Below are 13,008 nucleotides of genomic sequence, written 5' to 3'. Positions count from 1 at the left end.
TTTTTGGTGTGTTTTATTCATGGCTATATGCCTAGCACCTAGAATAATGTTTGGCATATAGTAGGCTAGAAAATATTAATAAGTATTTTGAATGAATGGTCATATCTTGCTTCAAGGCCATGTGATGAAACAAATCTCAAGTACAGCTCAAACACAAGGCTCTGAGGAAATGATTTCCATGACCACTTATCTGCTTACACTACCCCAAAGAACAAGAAGCTGTATTGTTTTTGCTTTATTTTGTTTCGATTCCCTTATACATCATGTTCTTATATAATGTATAAGCATGTCCTTAGACAATGTATACAGCCTGTCCTTGTATCCCAGGACAGCTGTCCCTTCCCATTTACTCTGCTCTATTCTCCCTCCATCATGTGGTTTCTCCACCATAGTATAGTCTGTTCTTTCTAAAGAGGAAAACTACCTTACTAAAATGTAAATAAATCTTAGAGTTGGCCTGTACGTCAGAGATAAGTATAAAGCAATGAGACAGAAGCAGAGATTTTCCATTATAAAAAAACAAACTATTTGAAAAACCAGGAATCAATTTTTTTTTTCCTGCTCTTGACCTTGAGCAAACTGGGCTGGTTAGTCTAGGGTAGAAATGGAATGGGGCTTCTAGCTGGATTGAATGTGTCAACTGGGTGTATTAGCTGCTAATTTAGGATCATGATATGCTTCAAATAACATTTAAATATCTGTATGCTGTATTGTTGGGGAAAGTTCTCAGTTATATCCTTCTCACCCTGCATGTCAGCAAAACAGTCAGGGTGGATCTGTAATGTCTATGCTTAATGCACTCTAATGGGCTGGTTTCTACTAGTCACAGACACATGCCAGTTTTTGTTACAGTTGATGCACATGGTCACTCACAGTACCTTAATGTAGTTTAGCTCACTGACCATGATTTATATAACCTGCAGTTTCTGTCTAGTCGACTCATTCATTCTCTCAATCCTTGAATCATCTAAACCTTCCTTAATAATTTCACCTGCATTTTGTCTTCTAGTCCAGAACTTCCCTGTTCATTCTTTAACCCATAGAGAAACCATCAGCCAGTTAATATCACCACATTATCACCCCAGCCACCACGCTCTTGCTCCAAATTCTATTTGAGTCAATCCTAGAATCTCCAGCCTTTCTTCAGAGTTAGGTCTCCTGAAAGATTTGTCCTTCTCACTCTTTTCAACACCTACGATCCCAATACTGCTTCTAGGAGCAGAGGATGTACACTAAGGCCCCAAACAAACAGTTTTGCCCTACACTTAATTTTCACAGACTCCTCTGTAGCCTGTCTAAGGAGGAAGGGAAGATAGCTAGGATAGCTGTGAAGGGCATTGCCCAGGGACACAGGCCCACTTAGAGACTGAGCTTAGTAATAAGATTATAGAATGCTTCCCCTCCTCCACATATACCCCCACCACTGCCACCAACAGGGCTTCAGTATAATAACAGTGGCCTACAGCTGAAAGAGTTCTGAGAGACAGGTTTTCTCTAAGGTGAAGTACTTAGGAAAGCCCAAAGTTAACAAGGGAGATAAAACGAGGATGTAAGAGAACTTTGAAGCTTCTGGCACCTACAGCTCCAGCAAACATTAAACACAGCCCAACTCCTAGCCAGGTTAACACAAAATCTCACACTAATGGCCTATTACCTGATACATCACGTGAGGCTTTCAACAAAAAATTACACGGCAAAACAAACAAACAAAAAAACACAGCCTGAAGAAAGAGAGCAAGTGTCAGAACCATACATAGATATAACACAGTTACTAGAATTATTAGACAGGGAATTTAAAATCATTATGTTGAATATGTTAAAGGCTCTAATGGAAGAAAATAGGCAACATGCAAAACAAGTGGTTAATGTAAGCAAAAAGATGGAAACTCTTAAGAAAGAATAAAAAAGAAAGGCTACATATAAAAAATACTGTAACAGAAGTGAAGAATATCTCCAATGGAATCATTAGTAGACTGGATATGAATGGGGAAAGAGTCAGTGAGCTTTCAGATACGTCAATATAAACTTTTCAAACTGAGATGCATAGAGGAAAAACAAGTGGAAATGAAATAAAACAGAACACCCAAGAACAGTGAGACAATTACAACAGATGAAACTTATGTATAGCTGGGATATCACAAGGAGAAGAAAGTGAGAATGGAGTAGAGAAAATATTTGAAATGATAATGGCCAAGAACAGACACCAAACTACAGATTCAGGAAGCTCAGAGAATACCAGGTTGGATAAATATCAAAAGGTATATACCTTGGCATATCATACTCAAATTTCAGAGAATCAATGACCAAGAGAAAATCCTTAAAGAAGCTAGAGAAACAAAACATCTTACATATAGGGAAGGAAAGGTGTGAATTACATTGGGCATCTCATCAAAAGCCATGCAAGCAACAAGAGAGAAGAGTGAAATATTTAAAATGTTGAAAGAAAAAACCGACCAACCCAGAGTTCTATATCCCTCAAAACTGTCATTCAAAAATGAAGGATGGGGTGCCTGGGTGACTCAATCAGTTAAGAGTCCAATTTGATTTTGGCTGAGATAATGATCTCATGGTTCATGAGATTGAGTCCCACGTCAGACTCTGTGCTGACAGAACAGAGCCTGCTTGGGATTCTCTCTCCCTCTCTGTCTCTGCCCCTCCCCCATTCACCCTCTCTTTCCCTCTCTCTCAAAATAAATAAATAAACTTTTTTTAAAAAGTGAAGGAGATTATGTGCGTGAAAAACAAGCCACAGACTGGAAAAATATATTTGTAAAACACACATTTGATAAGAGACTTGTAGCCAAAATATGCAAAGAACTCTTAAAACTCAATGATAAGAGAACAATGAAGCCCAATGAAAAAGTAGGCCAAAATTGCTCTTTTACCCTCTCCACCAACACAGGCTGCATTCACACCAAAACCATGAAGAAGGCCACCCGAGTCATCACTGAGAAGTACTACACACTCCTGGAAGTACTTCCACGCCAATGAGCACACGTGTGAGGAGATCACCATTATTCCCAGCAAGAAGCTCACAACAAGATTGCAAGCTATGTCACACATCTAATGAAGCGGATTCAGAGATGCCTGGTGAGAGGAATCTCACCACACTGCAGGAGAAGAAAAAAGAATTATGTTTCTGAGGTCTCAGCCCTGGATCAGGAGATCATTGAAGTAGATTCTGACACTAAGGAAATGCTGAAACTCTTGGACCTTGGCAGTCTGTCCAATCTACAGGTTGTAGACACTCAGTCTACAGTTTTGATCAATTTCAAAACACCACGTGGATCTGTTTGAATCTTTCTATTGGGCTGTATTATCTTCAATAAACCTTGGACAACAACAACAACAACAGAAAGTAGGCCAAAACCTGAACAAATACCTCACCAAAGATGATATACAGATGGAAAATAAGCACATGAAGAGATGCTCAATATTATATCTTTATAGAATTGCAAATGAAAACAACAATGAGATCCTGCTACACACCTGTTCAAATGGAAAAAATCCCAAACACTGACAGCACCAAATACTGACAAGGATGTGGAGCAGCAGGAGCTCTTACTGCTGGTGGGGATGCAAAATAGCACAGCCACTTTGGAAGACATTTTGGCAGTTTCTTACAAAGCCAAACATAGTCTACCATATGATCCACCAATTGTGCTCCTTGATATTTACACAAATACATTGAAAACTCATGTCTACCCAGAAATGTTCACATAAATGTTTATTCATAATTGCTCCAAATTAAAAGCATCCAATATGTCCTTCAACAGGTGAATGGACAAATTGTAGTACATCCAGAGAATGGAATATTATTCAGTGATAAAAAGGAATAATCTATCAAGCCATGAAACGACAGGAAGGAACCTTAAAAGCTAATTATCAAGTAAAAGAAGACAATCTGAAATGCCTACATATTGTATGATTCCAATTGTAGGACATTCTGGAAAAAACAAAACTATAGACAATAAAAATATCAGTGGTTGCCAGGGGTTTGGGAATGTGGGAAGGGGTAAGGAGTCTTACTGTAACACTGGAGTCTTTTAGGATGAAACTATTCTGTATGATATCATAATGGTGGATACATGTCATACATTCATCAAAACCCCCAAATTTGTACGATACAAAGAGTGAATCCTATTGTAAACTACGGACGTTAGTTAATAAAAATGTATCAACACTGGTTCATCAATAGTAATAAATGTACCACACCAATGCAAGATGTTAATAATAGGGGAAACTGTGTGTGGGTGAGAAGTAAGGAGGTATATGAGGATTCTGTATTTTTCACTCAGTGAATGCTCTAGAAAATACAGTCTAGTAATTTAAAAAAAAAAAGTGAAGGAGAATAAAGACCTTGTCAGACAAAACCTTCAATCTGGAAGCTTCTGAAACTGATACAGCCTGCTGAGTTTGGGGCACACTTGGCAGACTATAGAAATTTAGCATTCCTGGATGTGAAGAGACTTCACCACTTTGCTCAGTGTGAAAAAGTAATTATGTGCCCCAGTTCGGAAAAGTAAAGATGTGTATTTTATCAATATAGAGTGGAGACTAGCATTTGTTGGCATATGACTGATCCTGTGCTAGGTGCTCATGTGACTGATTCTGTGTTAGGTGCTTAACATGTCACATTATTCCGTTCCTCTCTTCCTTCCTTTAAAGAAGATACAAGGTCCTTAAAGAGTTTACTGTCTAGTAGAGGAGACTGGCAATTGTAGGGTAGTCCAGTATTGTGAAGTCTATGTGCCCGTGATAAGGAGATTATAAGGTATGGTGGCAGCACATGATAGAGTACATATCCAGCCTTGAGGGCACAGGAAAGGCTCTTATGGGAGGTGACATCTACGATGACCTGAGGATGAGTGGCAATTAGTCAGGTAAGGGGGAGGGGAGACACGGGGAGAGAAGCAGATTCCAGGCAGAGAGAACAACCTCTGTGAAGGGCCAGAGGTGAATGAAAGTCAACAGTGTTCAGGATAGAGAGAACTTACAATGCCAGAACTATGGAAACCAAACATGATGCCAGGGTGGTAAGAAAGGACTAGATCTTGCCAGCCAGGGTGAGAAATATCCTGAGGGCAGTGAGACATTGTGTAAGGAGGGGAGTAAACCAAAATTACTTGCTCTTCCCAAAGATGTCTCTGGATGGATTGTGGAGAATGGGCCAACCTTAGGGACAGAGGACTCTTACAATGATCTAGGCACCCAAACTAGAGATGGAGATATAGCTACTAAGCTTCAAGAGAGCTGGAATCAAGAGCTGAAACCTGGCAGTTTATTTGATTGGAGAGTGGTGACAAGGAGAAAGAAATTCTAGAGATAAGTTTTCTGGAGACACCTGATGGCATCTTTAACTGAGTAGAAAACAGATCTGTGAGGTTAGAGAGAGGAAAGATGATGGTTTCCGTCTGGAACATTTGGTTTTGAAAAGCCTGTGGGACATGGGTTAGAGTGTATGGACGTGAAACTTGGAAAAGAAATTTGGGCTGGAGAGAAAAGACTTGAAAGTTGCTGGCATAAAAGTAGTGGTTAAAGTGGGAGATTTATTTTTACAACAATCATTAAGGCAGATATTTCTCTCCCTGTTTTCAGAAGAGGGAAGCAAGGTTTGGAGAGCATAAATAATTTGCTCAAAATCAGTCAGGGAGTGGTGGAGCCAGGATTTTTAACTGGTACGTTTCCACTGCACACCATTGTTTCTGGGTAAATGCACTGTTTCTGAGTAATCTGATTATACTGCTCCTATGGCTTTTTTCCTCCCACATCTGAGAATTCTGGAAAACATTCCTCCTTGTCACAGAAACTAACCTGGAGAAATGTCACTGTTCACAGCTCAAAACTTCTTTTTTGGAAGCTAAGATAAAATGCATCAACTTCTTCATGAGAGTTTCCTTTCATCTGGACGGAATGATGCCAATGATGCTTGGTCTATGAAAGGAGCCCTGAGTGTCCTTCCAAACCAGACCTGTAGTGGGGACAACTCTTGCCATTATGTTAACAGTCTACCTCCTCACGCACTAAGCTGACATTGCACATGTCAGATAAGTGGTGACAGAAGCAGCCAACCCATTCCACTTGCTGATACAAGGCTGGCTCCAGGACTTCTCGCTCTGTGTTTGACCCATCCTCCATCCTGTCACTTGTCTCCTCCTCATGGAGATTCCCAAATCTCCCTCAACCTGGCCCACCAACTCCACCTCCTTTCTCAGTCCTGATAGCACCAGAGTTGAAGCCTTTTCTTATTTTCCATTCAGAGGGAAACTGGATGTTCTTTGTGATGACCTCATCTCTCTTGGCATCCCCCTTCCCACCCCCATCTCCCAGGCACTGTCATTTTCATTTGCATGGCCTCTGGGGTCTTCAACTATGGAGGGACCTGCTTCATAGCTGACACCAAGGCTCAAACTCTAACCTCTCACACTTTCTCATATAACATCTCATCTGCTGGTGGAATACATTTGTTTGTGATTACAGGCTGCTTACAATACCATTGCACAGGGCCTTATGTTATGGCCCAGCGCCATGAGAAAACACATTAGTAATTTTTTATGACCCTAATGCAACCATGCAGGATTTCCCTAAAACAGAAAACATGAAGGGATTTTATTGTCTTGCACTATTAGATATCCCTTATGGCTGATGCATGTATATTAGAACTAACAGAACATAGGATTTTCCAGACATTTTGGGCTGAGAGGTTTCTGACTCTAATTAGTGAACATCCCTTGTTTATCTGCTCTGGGGGACATAAAACACACAAGGAAATTACAAACAAAAGGCATCAAGGTTTTGAATGTTTCTCTTGATATATTAACTTACTCCTGGGCTTAAATGAGATGCTCTTAGTAAGCCACTTCTGAAAGTAACTGTGAAATGATAAAAATTGGAAGAGACTGGTGAATTCTCAAAGATTCTTACTGCACCTCTTTGAAAAATAGCATACAACATGGACTTCAGTTAGACCAGGACACCATCTGGCTCTCCTATGGGGTGGCTCTCTGTCTCTGTCTCTGTCTCTCTCACGCATGCACACACACACACACACACAAGCACACACATGCATACACCCCATCAAATAAAAATGTCTAAAAAGAGAATAGTGGACTTTCACTTGGCCTTAAGAATAAATACATACATTATTTCTATATAAAAAAAACATTCTATGTTTGGCACTGTTAATGGCATTCAATGTCTACCCAGGAGTTTTTTGATAAACTAGCAGGAGAGAAGTTGAGAGTTTCTAGCTCTCTCAGAGGAACTACACTGGAACATTTTAATTACTTTTCTGTGGAGGACATGCTCATTCTAAATCTGGCAGCTCTTAGAGGCCTCTCCACCCAGCTGGGAGTGTGTTCCCAAGTGCCCAGGGGGTGAAGGTAAGTCAGCCAAGAGTATGAGAAGACAACAGACCCCAGGCAATGAACAAACCCTATCTAATAAAAGGGCTTAAATTAGAATATTTGGAAACATTTTTAATACAGAGTGTTAGTAGTTGACACGGTGGTGTCAATTATTTAAACTCTGCATAAAAGTGTGACAGCTACCTTTTCCAACTGCCTATCAGCCTTCAAATACATGCATCCCATTGAGTGGCAAAGGGTGAGAACCTGGCCAAGCATTTCCGTAGTAAGATCCATGGGAAAAACATAGTAGACAAAGCAGAATAATAAAGTACAATGATATTTGGGTTTCACATCAGCTTTGCTATGGTTATAGTAACAAATTTTCCAAGGCTCAAACAGATTTAACCTCCCTTAAAAAAATAGTATATTGTGACATACTCTGGGGAAAGTGCTATTCATGGCATCTTACCCCTCACAGAATGGAAAAGATGGGTTTGCATTCTATCACTTCACCTGTCACCTTCCCTGGGGTTGAGTGTTACCCACCTGTTTCCCATGGCTTCCAGGGAACACAAATGGGCTCGCCCTCAGTGCACAATTGCACTGATAGGCAACATGGAAAGTGCCCTTAAAATAATAAGACTGATTTGTGTGTTGCCTTTTTCATATCTGGACTCATCTACGTTGTCATTTCTACACATCGGTTTTACTGAAGGCTATGTTCTCAATACTATTCTGTAAATACTGAAAAGTATTTTCACTGAACCAACCAGATACTGTAAAGGAGCTCCAGCTCAGCCACCCTTCCAGCACCTCACAGGAAGAATCTGCCATCAGAAGGAACTGGGATTATCTAGGAGCTAACCCCAGGAGTTAGGCTTTAGGCCATCCGTTCCCTTGGCATGTATTCCTCCTTGGAGAAAAGATCTTTTCTCTTTTCATTCACTGGACCTATGATTGAAGTGGATAGGTAACCCCCAAGGGCATACCAGAGACTCACTAATCAACCCCATTCTGAAGGAGAGAGCACTGCACTTTTAGTATATGTTGAGGGTATATACATGACAGACACAGATACGGTGTGTGGCAACTTGATATTGACTGTGTTGTAATGAATAAAATGTGTCCGGGGCTTACTGGACTGGACAATGCCTCTGAGAAGTATTGCCATGAAGTTATGACTGGAAGCACATTTTAATCGTGTTTGGCTCATCGTAGCTCAGTTTTAGATCATGTAATCTGTGGAGAGCATCCATTGATTGGCATATTCTCCTAAATTCAGTTACAATTTATGAGATGTGGAAGAGAGAAACTCTACTGACAGCAATTACCTAGGATTCATAGGACTTTGCTTGCTTCGCAAATGCTCTTTCAGTGGTTGACTTTTGCTTGCTCCTGTCCAACCCAGGTTTGGCTATTCTTAGACCTGGAATTAAATCACTGAAGTCTAGTCTTCTCAGGTTTCCCTCCTCCCTGGGAGAGTAGATTTAGAGTGATCATAAGAAAGTCAACTCATCCCTAATCATTTGGCCCGAAGAGACCCAGAATGCTCTTCCCTCTTCCTTTTACAATCCTTCCAATAAAACTTCTCTACTTTTTTTATCCCTAGGTGGAGAGCGCTCTCAGAGAGTTCACACAGTGAGTGTGGTTTGTGCATTCAATAGTAAGATCTAATCATTGCCTCTTGAGGGCTGAAAAATGAAAACACTGGATAAGAGCCCACCTTCTGGCTTCATGCTTGTCAAGAACAGGATCTATTAGACTTTTAAAGAAATACTGATAATAAAAAGCAGACTAAGTGAGCTATGTGAATTGGCATCTAATCAATTATTTTCTGAGCTCTTTCTCCCTTAAGTTACTCAGAGCTGCAAGAGCAAACAAGATTTTACTGTTTCTAACCCTCTTGCCTTCCACAAAGCTTGGGGAAATATATAAGCCTGTGTATGCCCCCATTCTTTTTGGGGATGTTTTATTATCATCATCTCCATTGTAGAAGAGGTCATATTCCCTTTAATTAAAGTGCATACAAGTCAGAAACTCCCCAGCCTGCATTTCCCAAGCATCAAGAGGTACAAGGCCTGAGCTTTCCTCCCATAGCCCACCAACAGGGCCGGGACATCAGTGGTGTGAGGACGAGGACAGCCGCCAGCCAACCCAGAGCACAGAGAGCTCAGGCTGCTTTCTTTTTCCCACATCAGTTCTTCACTGTATTTGACCTAGAAGTTTTGGATGCGGACAACACTGCATACTTGGAATAATACTTTTTTTCTCTTTAAACCTTTTGCCCTATAGATGATTCATTTCTCCTGGGCTAAAATTGGACTCATCCTGAGCATCTTTGCATGGAAGACATTCCAGCATTTGGAGGGTCTCATCACAGATTGGTTGCACTGGATGCTCTGCTTTGCCTTCACCTCCTCTTCTACTCTCTCCATACTCAACCTCCACCCTTTGCTTCTACTACATATATCATTGGAAGAAGAAACACATTTGTGATTTTCCCTGAGTATGGGCCAATTTGTTATTTTAGCATGGGTGTGCCTGGTTTCATAAGGTGCATACCAGGCAGCTGAAGAATGATGTCAATTTTGACCTGCCATCTGTAGTCCCCACCCAGGAGATTTTTAGAAGCACCAACTCCTCCAGCTCCCCAAGGTCATCTTTGTTAACCTCTGTTAACCCTTAGAGGAGCACAATAATGCCAAAAGAAATCACAAAACACAAGGAAAAGGCAACTAGAGGGTATATGGTAGTTAAAAAAGATTTCTATTTTTCTATTAAAGTAAAAAAAAAAGGCTACTATCCAAACTTGGGCCTGAGATAGGTGTGATTAATGCCATTGTCTGGCTTTTGCCACAAAATACTTCTCCTACGAAAAAAATATGGGATTACCTAAAGCACCCAGTTACTCTTACTAAGTTCAGATTTTCTTAAAATTAGATTGAGAAAAATCCATTTCTACATGTAGTGTGCATTACAGAATAAGCTTAAATGCACATGTTTCCAGGCCTAGTCTGAAATCCTGTTGGGTAATTCCAGCCAGGCCTTGACCCTGGGTGTTGTGAGGATCAGGAATGGTGTTACCAGTTATTGCCTATTTTGTTAGAAGCTAGAGTTGAACTTGGGAGCGTGATTAACACTAGCTCAATTTTCCCCTCCCTCCAGCCAACCACTGAAATCACTAAGGCTTCTGACAGGATAAACATGTCTGTTAGTTTGTTCCTAGGAATTATCCTATACTTTTTGTTGCAATATATTACTTTTCCCCTTTCATCACTCCCCCACCCCCACCCCAGCACCTTTCCCCTCCACTCTTTACCTACTTAGACCTAGATCTGAAGCCATGGAGTCTCCTGGGAGTCTATTCACATATGTCAAAGCTCAGTCAAGGTCCCCCTGAGCTGGAACAGAGCTCATTCTTCCTGTCATAATTTTCTGTTCCCAGGGTCTTTGTTGTCTGTTTCTAGTGCTTAATCATTATTCCAATAGAAGAGAGCAATTTTTAATATTTTTAATAAATAATTCAGGAATCTGAATAAATACCCACATTTTCAAAGGAAGTCCATAGCTTCCTCCTTTCCCAACCCCTCTCCATAGTCAACAAACATTTGTGGAAAGCCTGTTATGAAGCAGCTGCTCATCTGGGTCCTCACATTTTATTTGATTGTCACCACCAGCCATTCGCACATGTGGTAGGTTCTCAGGGAATGTGTTCTGGTTAAATGGATTACCTTATAGAGCAGAGTTATTAGCCTAACTTTAGAGCTGAGGAGACTGAGGCCCCAAGTAGTAGTTAAGCAGTTAAGTTAAGTGACTTGTTCAGACTGTGCATTGGCTGAATTTGTCTTCTGTCCATCCCTTTCATTGTCTTGGTCATATTCGTGTCTGTTGTTAAAGCTTCCATTCGGCTAGTACCACAAATAGGGCTGTCTAACATTCTGTCTCATTGCTTCAGAAAGGCATGGTGCTATTTATGGAGAGAACATGGGTTACTGACCAGCGTGGTGTTTTGCCTTTTGGCCTTTGGAATGCAGTCTACAGCATTTTCTCCAGAAAACCTCACACAGATTTGTGTTTGCAGAAAGGGGTCCAAAGGCTTAATTATTTTTTGGGAGCCCTACTATTTGTCCTTTGCTAACCAGGTCATCCTTCAGACAGAAAAAATGTTATGTATGACCCAGCCAAGGCTGCTGCTCAATGGGGTTGACAGCAGGCCAGAAACTCAAAAACCCTGCCTGCAGGCCTGATCATGTCCAGAGAGTGAGCTGACAGAAAGCAACTCTCTGAATACATCCTGCATGCATCTGTCTCCTCTATGCCTTCGTTCAAGTCTGGAAGAGTTACGAAAAAATATGCCTACTTGACTCTTTTTAATGGGCAGTTGCATTGGTTCCTCTAAACGAGGAAGAGGCAGCCTGCCTCTTCCAACAGAAGCAAAGTAGAATCTGATAGGCATTACAATGGCCTTTATATTTCTGTGATTTACAACATTTTCAAATGTGTGGTTCCATCACTGTCAGTGACAGCTGCCACATCTGTTTCTCTTGGGAGGTGGAAGTAGAAGTGCCACTAAATAAAAACTTGGGAATTTCAACATTTGTTCTTTCTGTTTTCCCAACAATAGTTTTACAGATATGTTCACATGACTAAGACTCTTGCTCAAAACCCCTAAAGCACTTGAGAGTAAATTACAAAGGAGCCAAGTGTTGGCCCCCCTCATTCTGCAGCAGTGTGTTCTTGGGGGTCTCTTGAGTGAAGAGGGGCACAGACAACTGTTTGATCAGTGAGTCCATCAGAACTGTTAGCCATGCTGATCCTGAAAAGAGAGAGCAACTCAGAAGTCTGGTGGGGTGGTCTGTCTTTCATTCCACAAATATTTTTTTGTCTTCATACCATGCAGAGCAGTGTGCTAGGTAGAGAAGGACTTGAACGCTGGTTATCTTCAGCTCTCCTGGTCAGTTAACACCTATCAAGGAATCTCTGTACTCCAGAATATGCTCCAGTTCCAAAAGTGGATGTCAGCATTTTCTAGTCAATTCAGACATAATGTATGTGTCCTTAAATATCAGCAAAACCACAGTTAGAGTGGCAATGATCATCTAGGTTGGTGGGTCCTCTCATGAAATCAACATTGATTTTACCCTTTCTTAGTGTAGAAATTTGTAATGTGTTCTCCTTAAACACACACACACACACACACACACACACACACACACACACACACGTCAGTTTATTTGGAAGACCACACACAGCTAATCATTTGTATAAGTTGTACTAGATCAAATGGGAGAATGCATTTAAAAGGCTTCATATGTTATGGCCCCCAGTAAATGTGAGTTGCTGTTATCACCCTGTCACATCATCATCGCTGTCACCATATTCTAGTGTTTTCCTTGCCCTTGATTAGAAGTTAAATCAATGGGAGCTGAGAACTCAGGAAGTAAAAACTCGTCTTTGTACCTTGATGTGTACTTTTTAAGATACAAAGTGAAATCTAGTTTGCCTCTGATTTTAAACTGAAGGCCTTCCAATGAACAGCAATGAACATTCCATTTTAAATGGGATTATTTTAGTATCTGTTAAAGAATCTGAACAATCCACTCAAAGAGCATGTGTTACATGCTCTGTGTCTTCTTTACACCCACCTTGGAAGTGGGGA

General features: G+C 40.8%; 1 pseudogene; it reads left to right on the top strand.

Moving 5' to 3' along the window:
- The first annotated feature begins 2,844 nt into the window (after window positions 1–2,844).
- On the top strand, window positions 2,845–3,312 carry LOC132664987 (small ribosomal subunit protein eS17 pseudogene; annotated as a pseudogene).
- The last annotated feature ends 9,696 nt before the right edge of the window (window positions 3,313–13,008 follow it).

The sequence above is a fragment of the Panthera onca genome, chromosome D3 (assembly GCF_046562875.1).
Source record: "Panthera onca isolate mPanOnc1 chromosome D3, mPanOnc1 haplotype 2, whole genome shotgun sequence".
Lineage (NCBI taxonomy): Eukaryota > Metazoa > Chordata > Mammalia > Carnivora > Felidae > Panthera > Panthera onca.
This window is presented reverse-complemented; position numbering and strand designations above follow the sequence as displayed.